Source organism: Canis lupus, chromosome 11 (assembly GCF_048164855.1).
Source record: "Canis lupus baileyi chromosome 11, mCanLup2.hap1, whole genome shotgun sequence".
Taxonomy (NCBI): domain Eukaryota; kingdom Metazoa; phylum Chordata; class Mammalia; order Carnivora; family Canidae; genus Canis; species Canis lupus.
This window is the reverse complement of record NC_132848.1, coordinates 8,671,949-8,681,992: the sequence shown is the minus strand read 5'-3', so window position 1 is coordinate 8,681,992 and position 10,044 is coordinate 8,671,949.

Sequence of the window (10,044 nt, the reverse complement as noted above, 5' to 3'; positions counted from 1 at the left end):
CCGCCCCCGCTCTCAGCTCCTTCCAAGCCTCCCGCCCTCTGCAGGCTTTTTTCTTTCTCTCGCTTTTTTTCCTTTTTTTTTTTTTTTTTTTTAAAGATTTTATTTATTTATTTGAGAGAGAGAGAGACAGAGAGAGCGACTGAGAGAGCACAAGCGTGGGGGAGAGGGAGAGGCAGGCTCTGCAGTGAGCGGGGAGCCAGATGTGGGGCTCGATCCCAGGACCCTGGGATCATGACCTGGGCACAGCCCACTGAGCCCCCCAAGCGCCCCCGTCTCTGGCTTTCCTACCGTGTGGGCATCCGTCTTTGGAACTGGGCATTGGGAGCCCACGCGCTGCTGCTCGACCTCCGCAGAGTGCCCATGGCCCCTTTCAACCCTGTCTTCCTCCCCACGTGCACACAAACTTATCTATTATCTGACCGTAAAGAAAAAACACCAAACAGACCAAAAATCCAAAACAGCACCCACCGTGATCCATGAAGGCAGGGTCCATGCTTTTGCTTTTGTTCCCAGCGCTTACCACAGGGCCTGCAACATTACAGAGGAATGAATATACATGTCCATTAAAAAATACTAAGTGGTAGAGGCCTGGCTGGCTCAGTCGGTGGTGTATGGGCTCTCTGTCTCCAGGTTGTGAATTTGAGCACCAGGTTGGGTGTACAGATTACTAAAAAATAAAAAAAAAATTAAAAGATTTTATTTATTCATGAGAGACACAGAGAGAGGTAGAGACACAGGCAGAGGGAGAAGCAGGCTCCCTGCTGGGAGCCCCATGTGGGACTCGATCCTGAGACCCCAGAATCATGACCTGAACCAAAGGCAGATGCTCAACCGCTGAGCCACCCAGGTGCCCTAAAAAAGAAAATCTTGAAAAAAAAAAAGTTAAGTGGTGGTCGTGGCACAACATCACGAATGTAACCAATGCCTGTCAGTGATACACTTAGAGATGGTTTGAATAGCAAACTTCATTATGTATACATTACAGCAATAAAAATATTTGAGAAAATTAAGTTTTATTACTGTGATATGACTGGAGTGCACGCAAGCATATAGTCTTTTGACAAACAGAGGCTGTCGAATTGTGTCAATCAACTTTCTTTGTCAAGCCCTTGTGAAGTTGGGTTACAATTTTTTGTCAGTTGCATTTAGTATTTTCTTGAAGTAATATCTATGCCCAACATGGGGCTTAAACTCATGACCTTGAGATCAAGAGGTCATTGCTCTACTGACTGAGCCAGCCAGGCACTCTGCGTCTAGCACTGTTGTTCAACTTGTTCGGCAGTCTTGGTAGCCAGAGAGCTTGTAGGACACAAGCCCCGAGTAGGTCATCTGTGTCTTCACTTGCTGTGTCCTGGCTGATTCAACTCTCTAACCTGATGCAGTCTTCTTAACTTTTCTGGAAAAAGTTTCCATCTCCTCTGTTAGCAAACAACTTACCTTTCCAGAATTTTTTGTTCTTGGGGTCAGGCCTTTGTCTTCCATAGTGACATCTAGGTAATTTGATAAAGAAAATAAAAAAAAAAAAAAAAAGAAAATTTTATGGCTGGAAGGAAATCTAGGTCCAGAGGGGTGAGGTGACTTGACTAAAGGTCATACTTTCTTGGTATCTGAGCTAGACTAAAATTCCTGCATCTGTTCTCAGTTTTGTATTCTTTTTTTTTTTTTTTTTTTTTTTTTTTTTTGTTGGAACAGAAACAATTATTTTTTTTTTTCTAACGGTTTTTTTTTTTTTTAATTTTATTTTTTTTTATTTTTTTTATTGGTGTTCAATTTACTAACATACAGAATAACACCCAGTGCCCGTCACCCATTCACTCCCACCCCCCGCCCTCCTCCCCTTCTACCACCCCTAGTTCGTTTCCCAGAGTTAGCAGTCTTTATGTTCTGTCTCCCTTTCTGATATTTCCCACACATTTCTTCTCCCTTCCCTTATTTTCCCTTTCACTATTATTTATATTCCCCAAATGAATGAGAACATATAATGTTTGTCCTTCTCCGACTGACTTACTTCACTCAGCATAATACCCTCCAGTTCCATCCACGTTGAAGCAAATGGTGGGTATTTGTCATTTCTAATAGCTGAGTAATATTCCATTGTATACATAAACCACATCTTCTTTATCCATTCATCTTTCGTTGGACACCGAGGCTCCTTCCACAGTTTGGCTATCGTGGCCATTGCTGCTAGAAACATCGGGGTGCAGGTGTCCCGGCGTTTCATTGCATTTGTATCTTTGGGGTAAATCCCCAACAGTGCAATTGCTGGGTCGTAGGGCAGGTATATTTTTAACTGTTTGAGGAACCTCCACACAGTTTTCCAGAGTGGCTGCACCAGTTCACATTCCCACCAACAGTGTAAGAGGGTTCCCTTTTCTCCACATCCTCTCCAACATTTGTTGTTTCCTGCCTTGTTAATTTTTCCCATTCTCACTGGTGTGAGGTGGTATCTCATTGTGGTTTTGATTTGTATTTCCCTGATGGCAAGTGATGCAGAGCATTTTCTCATGTGCATGTTGGCCATGTCTATGTCTTCTTCTGTGAGATTTCTGTTCATCTCTTTTGCCCATTTCATGATTGGATTGTTTGTTTCTTTGGTGTTGAGTTTAAGAAGTTCTTTATAGATCTTGGAAACTAGCCCTTTATCTGATATGTCATTTGCAAATATCTTCTCCCATTCTGTAGGTTGTCTTTGAGTTTTGTTGACTGTATCCTTTGCTGTGCAAAAGCTTCTTATCTTGATGAAGTCCCAATAGTTCATTTTTGCTTTTGTTTCTTTTGCCTTCGTGGATGTATCTTGCAAGAAGTTACTATGGCCGAGTTCAAAAAGGGTGTTGCCTGTGTTCTTCTCTAGGATTTTGATGGAATCTTGTCTCACATTTAGATCTTTCATCCATTTTGAGTTTATCTTTGTGTATGGTGAAAGAGAGTGGTCTAGTTTCATTCTTCTGCATGTGGATGTCCAATTTTCCCAGCACCATTTATTGAAGAGACTGTCTTTCTTCCAATGGATAGTCTTTCCTCCTTTATCGAATATTAGTTGCCCATAAAGTTCAGGGTCCACTTCTGGATTCTCTGTTCTGTTCCACTGATCTATGTGTCTGTTTTTGTGCCAGTACCACACTGTCTTGATGACCACAGCTTTGTAGTACAACCTGAAATCTGGCATTGTGATGCCCCCAGATATGGTTTTCTTTTTTAAAATTCCCCTGGCTATTCGGGGTCTTTTCTGATTCCACACAAATCTTAAAATAATTTGTTCTAACTCTCTGAAGAAAGTCCATGGTATTTTGATAGGGATTGCATTAAACGTGTATATTGCCCTGGGTAACATTGACATTTTCACAATATTAATTCTGCCAATCCATGAGCATGGAATATTTTTCCATCTCTTTGTGTCTTCCTCAATTTCTTTCAGAAGTGTTCTATAGTTTTGAGGGTATAGATCCTTTACATCTTTGGTGAGGTTTATTCCTAGGTATCTTATGCTTTTGGGTGCAATTGTAAATGGGATTGACTCCTTAATTTCTCTTTCTTCAGTCTCATTGTTAGTGTATAGAAATGCCACTGACTTCTGGGCATTGATTTTGTATCCTGCCACGCTACCGAATTGCTGTATGAGTTCTAGCAATCTTGGGGTGGAGACTTTTGGGTTTTCTATGTAGAGTATCATGTCATCGGCGAAGAGGGAGAGTTTGACTTCTTCTTTGCCAATTTGAATGCCTTTAATGTCTTTTTGTTGTCTGATTGCTGAGGCTAGGACTTCCAGTACTATGTTGAATAGCAGTGGTGAGAGTGGACATCCCTGTCTTGTTCCTGATCTTAGGGGAAAGGCTCCCAGTGCTTCCCCATTGAGAATGATATTTGCTGTGGGCTTTTCATAGATGGCTTTTAAGATGTCGAGGAATGTTCCCTCTATCCCTACACTCTGAAGAGTTTTGATCAGGAATGGATGCTGTATTTTGTCAAATGCTTTCTCTGCATCCAATGAGAGGATCATATGGTTCTTGGTTTTTCTCTTGCTGATATGATGAATCACATTGATTGTTTTACGGGTGTTGAACCAGCCTTGTGTCCCAGGGATAAATCCTACTTGGTCATGGTGAATAATTTTCTTAATGTACTGTTGGATCCTATTGGCCAGTATCTTGTTGAGAATTTTTGCATCCATGTTCATCAGGGATATTGGTCTGTAATTCTCCTTTTTGGCGGGGTCTTTGTCTGGCTTTGGAATTAAGGTGATGCTGGCTTCATAGAACGAATTTGGAAGTACTCCATCTCTTTCTATCTTTCCAAACAGCTTTAGGAGAATAGGTATGATTTCTTCTTTAAACGTTTGATAAAATTCTCCTGGGAAGCCATCTGGCCCTGGACTCTTGTGTCTTGGGAGGTTTTTGATGACTGCTTCAATTTCCTCCCTGGTTATTGGCCTGTTCAGGTTTTCTATTTCTTCCTGTTCCAGTTTTGGTAGTTTGTGGCTTTCCAGGAATGCGTCCATTTCTTCTAGATTGCCTAATTTATTGGCGTATAGCTGTTCATAATATGTTTTTAAAATCGTTTGTATTTCCTTGGTGTTGGTAGTGATCTCTCCTTTCTCATTCATGATTTTATTAATTTGAGTCTTCTCTCTCTTCTTTTTAATAAGGCTGGCTAATGGTTTATCTATCTTATTAATTCTTTCAAAGAACCAACTCCTGGTTCTGTTGATCTGTTCCACAGTTCTTCTGGTCTCGATTTTGTTGAGTTCTGCTCGAATCTTTATTAGCTCCCTTCTTCTCTTGGGTGTAGGATCTATTTGCTGTTTTTTCTCTAGCTCCTTTATGTGTAAGGTTAGCTTTTGTATTTGAGTTCTTTCCAGTTTTTGAATGGATGCTTGTATTGCGATGTATTTCCCCCTTAGGACTGCTTTTGCTGCATCCCAAAGATTTTGAACGGTTGTATCTTCATTCTCATTAGTTTCCATGAATCTTTTTAATTCTTCCTTAATTTCCTGGTTGACCCTTTTATCTTTTAGCAGGATGGTCCTTAACCTCCATGTGTTTGAGGTCCTTCCAAACTTCTTGTTGTGATTTAGTTCTAATTTCAAGGCATTATGGTCCGAGAATATGCAGGGGACAATCCCAATCTTTTGGTATCGGTTCAGACCCGATTTGTGACCCAATATGTGGTCTATTCTGGAGAAAGTTCCATGTGCGCTTGAGAAGAATGTGTATTCAGTTGAGTTTGGATGTAAAGTTCTGTAGATATCTGTGAAATCCATCTGGTCCAGTGTATCATTTAAAGCTCTCGTTTCTTTGGAGATGTTTTGCTTAGAAGACCTATCGAGTATAGAAAGAGCTAGATTGAAGTCACCAAGTATAAGTGTATTATTATCTAAGTATTTCTTCACTTTGGTTAATAATTGATTTATATATTTGGCAGCTCCCACATTTGGAGCATATATATTGAGGATTGTTAAGTCCTCTTGTTGAATAGATCCTTTAAGTATGATATAGTGTCCCTCTTCATCTCTCACTACAGTCTTTGGGGTAAATTTTAGTTTATCTGATATAAGGATGGCTACCCCTGCTTTCTTTTGAGGACCATTCGAATGGTAAATGGTTCTCCAACCTTTTATTTTCAGGCTGTAGGTGTCCTTCTGTCTAAAATGAGTCTCTTGTAGACAGCAAATAGATGGGTCCTGCTTTTTTATCCAGTCTGAAACCCTGCGCCTTTTGATGGGGTCATTAAGCCAGTTCACATTCAGAGTTACTATTGAGAGATATGAGTTTAGTGTCATCATGATATCTATTCAGTCTTTGTTTTTGTGGACTGTTCCACTGAACTTCTTCTTAAAGGGGAATTTTAAGAGGCCCCCTTAAAATTTCTTGCAGAGCTGGTTTGGAGGTCACATATTCTTTTAGTTGCTGCCTGTCTTGGAAGCTCTTTATCTCTCCTTCCATTTTGAATGAGAGCCTTGCTGGATAAAGTATTCTTGGTTGCATGTTCTTTTCATTTAGGACCCTGAATATATCCTGCCAGCCCTTTCTGGCCTGCCAGGTCTCTGTGGAGAGGTCTGCTGTTACCCTAATACTCCTCCCCATAAAAGTCAGGGATTTCTTGTCTCTTGCTGCTTTAAGGATCTTCTCTTTATCTTTGGAATTTGCAAGCTTCACAATTAAATGTCGAGGTGTTGAACGGTTTTTATTGATTTTAGGGGGGGATCTCTCTATTTCCTGGATCTGAATGCCTGTTTCCCTTCCCAGATTAGGAAAGTTTTCAGCTAGAATTTGTTCAAATACATATTCTGGCCCTCTGTCCCTTTCGGCGCCCTCGGGAACCCCAATTAAACGTAGGTTTTTCTTCCTCAGGCTGTCGTTTATTTCCCTTAATCTATCTTCATGGTCTTTTAATTGTTTGTCTCTTTTTTCCTCAGTTTCCCTCTTTGCTGTCAACTTGTCTTCTAGGTCACTCACTCGTTCTTCCACCTCGTTAACCCTCGTCGTTAGGACTTCTAGTTTGGATTGCATCTCATTCAATTGGTTTTTAATTTCTGCCTGATTAGCTCTAAATTCTGCAGTCATGAAGTCTCTTGAGTCCTTTATACTTTTTTCTAGAGCCACCAGTAGCTGTATAATAGTGCTTCTGAATTGGCTTTCTGACATTGAATTGTAATCCAGATTTTGTAACTCTGTGGGAGAGAGGACTGTTTCTGATTCTTTCTTTTGAGGTGAGGTTTTCCTTCTAGTCATTTTGCTCAGTGCAGAGTGGCCAAAAGCAAGTTGTATTGGGAAAAAGAGAAAAAGAGAGGAGAGAAAGAAGGAAAGAAAAGAAAGAGAAAAAAAAAGGGAAGAAAAAGAAAAAAAAACGAAAAAAAAAAAAAAGAAGAAAAAGAGAAAGAAAAAGAAAGGAGAAAAAAAAGGGGGTGGGGGAAGGAAACAAATCAAAAAGCAAAACAAAACAAAAACAAAAACAAACAAACAAAAAAAGAACCACCGGGGAGTATCTTCTGATTCTGTGTACTTTAAGTCCCTTGGCTTCTCCTGGAAGTTGTCAGTCTAGCTGCTGTTCTGGGGGAGGGGCCTGTTGTGATTTTCAGGTGTTAGCAGTTGGGGGAGCTGCTGTGCCCCTGCCTGGTGCAGGGCTCGGTGGGGGTTGTTTACCCCGTGAGGCCGCAGGAGGAACAGCCCCAGTGGCGGGGCAGCTCTGGAAACCTGGATTCAGCTCCGGCAGGAACTCCGTCTGCAGGGCCTGGAGGCTCCGGGGCGGGGCCGCTGATCTGCTCAGCTGGGGCAGGAGCGTCCTCGCTGTCCTGGGCCCTCCCGGCCTCTGCCTGTCCCGGGGGAGGCGGGATCCTGGGCTGTGTCCCGGCGCCCTGTGCTCCGGAGCCTGCGCTGGTGGATTCGCGCTCCCGGGCCGCGCAACCCCCTCCGCGGAGCTGCCGCCCAAGCCCCTCCGAGCTGCTCCTGGAACCGCGCAGCCCCCTCTGCACGGAGCCTCTTCCTCTGCCCGAGCCCCTCCGAGCTGCTCCCGGGGCCGCGCAGCCCCCTCCGCGGAGCCGCCGCCCGAGCCCCCCCGAGCTGCTCCGGGTCCCGCCGTGCGCGCTGCAGCCCTTGGGGAACTCGGCGCACTCTCCTGGGCGCGCAGTTGCTGTTACTGTCCCGGGGAGCCCGAGGGCATCCCCGCCCTCCTGGGTCCTGCTCCACCTCCCTGCGAGCCCCTTTCCCCCGGGAAGGTCGGTGCAGCTCCTGCTCCTCCGGGACGGGGCTCTCCTGTCCTGGGGACCCTCGCCCCGGCCTCAGCCCGGCTCCTCGCGGGGCCCCTCCCCCTTGGAGGCCTTTGTTTCTTTATTTCTTTTTCCCCGTCTTCCTACCTTGATAGATGCGCGAACTCTTCTCACTGTAGCATTCCAGCTGGTCTCTCTTTAAATCTCAGGCCGAATTCATAGATTTTCAGGATAATTTGAAGGTTTTCTAGGTAGTTTGGTGGAGACAGGTGATTTGGGGACCCTACTCTTCCGCCGTCTTGCTCCTCCCCCTCAGTTTTGTATTCTTGACATCATCTTAGCTATGTCCTGGGCCTTCATCTCATCTCATCTTTTTTTTTTTTTTTTAAAGATTTATTTATTTATTTATTTATTTATTTATTTATTTATTTATTTATTTATTCATTCATGAGAGACACACAGAGAGAGGCAGAGACACAGGCAGAGGGAGAAGCTGGCTCCATGCAGGGAGCCCAATGTGGGACTTGATCCCAGGATCCCAGGATCCCAGGATCACGATCTGAGCCAAAGGCAGATGCTCAACTGCTGAGCCATCCAGGCGTCCCTACTTTGTTTTACTTAACAATATCAGATCCTAGAGACAGACTTCTTGAGTTGAATTATAGATCTTAATGATCCAATTTCCAATTTGTCTCTGAACAATGTTTGATTGTTCCTCCAAATTAAGTCCATTATCAAAGGATGCCATGGTTGAGGTTATAAAACACAGGAGTACAAACTTTGAAGGCAGTTCCAAAGAAGTTCCCAAAGTACTTTGAGCACAATCAATGGAATAATTGTGTATTTCCAACCACTATATGTTCTTATTCAAAACTGCCACTAAGTGAAGGGGTGAAAATGCCTTTACTTACAGATTCTCATTTTCGGTCTTTTCTCCTAGAAAAATATGATGTGTTCTTTGTTTTATTTAAGATTTGGCTTTTGTTGTTGTCATTAAGAGTCTTTAGAGTAATATTTTAAAAAGAAAACCAAGCATTTTTAAATGGTAATAAAGTCATAATAATTTGAATTTGAAGTCATCATTGTTTAGAAGCAGTTAAGGCACAGTACTGAGGAAGTATCAGCTTTGAGTCATAGGAATCAAAGAAAACTTCATAATTTTCTAGCTAAAGGATGGTGCTACTATTTTTTTTAAAAGTAGGTTCCACACCCAATGTGGGGCGAGTTCAAGAGTCCCATGCTCTACCAACTGAGCCAGCCAGGTTGCCCCTGTGTTACTTCTGATATAGAAGGAAAACATGAGACAGAGAGCCATTTTTTCAGATGTGAATGATTTGCCTAAATTTTAAAGGAAACTCAGCAATTTCGATGAAAATAAAATGTTTATTATCAGAATTAGATGAGACTAGGGCAGGAAGAGTACATTGTCTTCAGTCACTAATCTGTACTGTATGACCTTAAGGCTAATAGCTGCTTAGTATGTGTTTGTAGATGGTAATGCATCGCCAGCCTTGGGTCACTCCACAAATTTACTTTTCATAGTGTCTCTGGTGCCTACAACAGGGTCTGGCATATTTTAGGTGGTTAGTGCATATTTGCTGGTTGAATTCTTATCAGTATTAAAAAATGAATTTATGTTACGGCTGATATATTTCTTAGCGAGGTAGATCTGGGAATTGAGGCCACCCATAGCCACATAACTTAAGTATCAGGACTGGGAACTCAGGCCATCTACACTAACGTGACTTTTTTCTTGTTTTAGTAAATTCTTGGTCAAGATGATAAGGCTGTAAATAACTAACATTGTTTATTTCAGGAAATTCCTGCAAACCGGTTAATCTGAATAAACAGCTCACTCCTCTTGGCGAATATTGTCTAGCTGAAATAGATGGTTTATTTGAGCAAATAGTTCACTTATAGAACTTATGAAATATTTTCATATGAAAAAAAATCTTAGTTATCAGGACTTGCTTCAAAATCATTGTAGTGGTGTGTGTGCACACCAGTTAGGGTGTCCACCTGTCTGGGTTTGCTCAGGACTACAGAGATGCCTGGGATGCTAAATTTCAGTGCTAAATCTGGGAAAGTGCCAGAGAACCAAGGACAAATTGACCACCATACCACCAGCCCTAAGCTATTATGTCAAAAACTTTGCTCAATCCTGAAAATAATTCCCTGTCTTAAAAAAGAGTCCTAAGCCATTTTTACTCAGACTCCCATATCCTATGAAGTATCACTTGCTATCTTCCTCCTTCTGAGGCTACTAAGCTTCTGTCAAATCACTGTTCTCCCTTACTGGGGTATATTTAATACATTTAGCTTTTCTTAATCACCAAGTTATT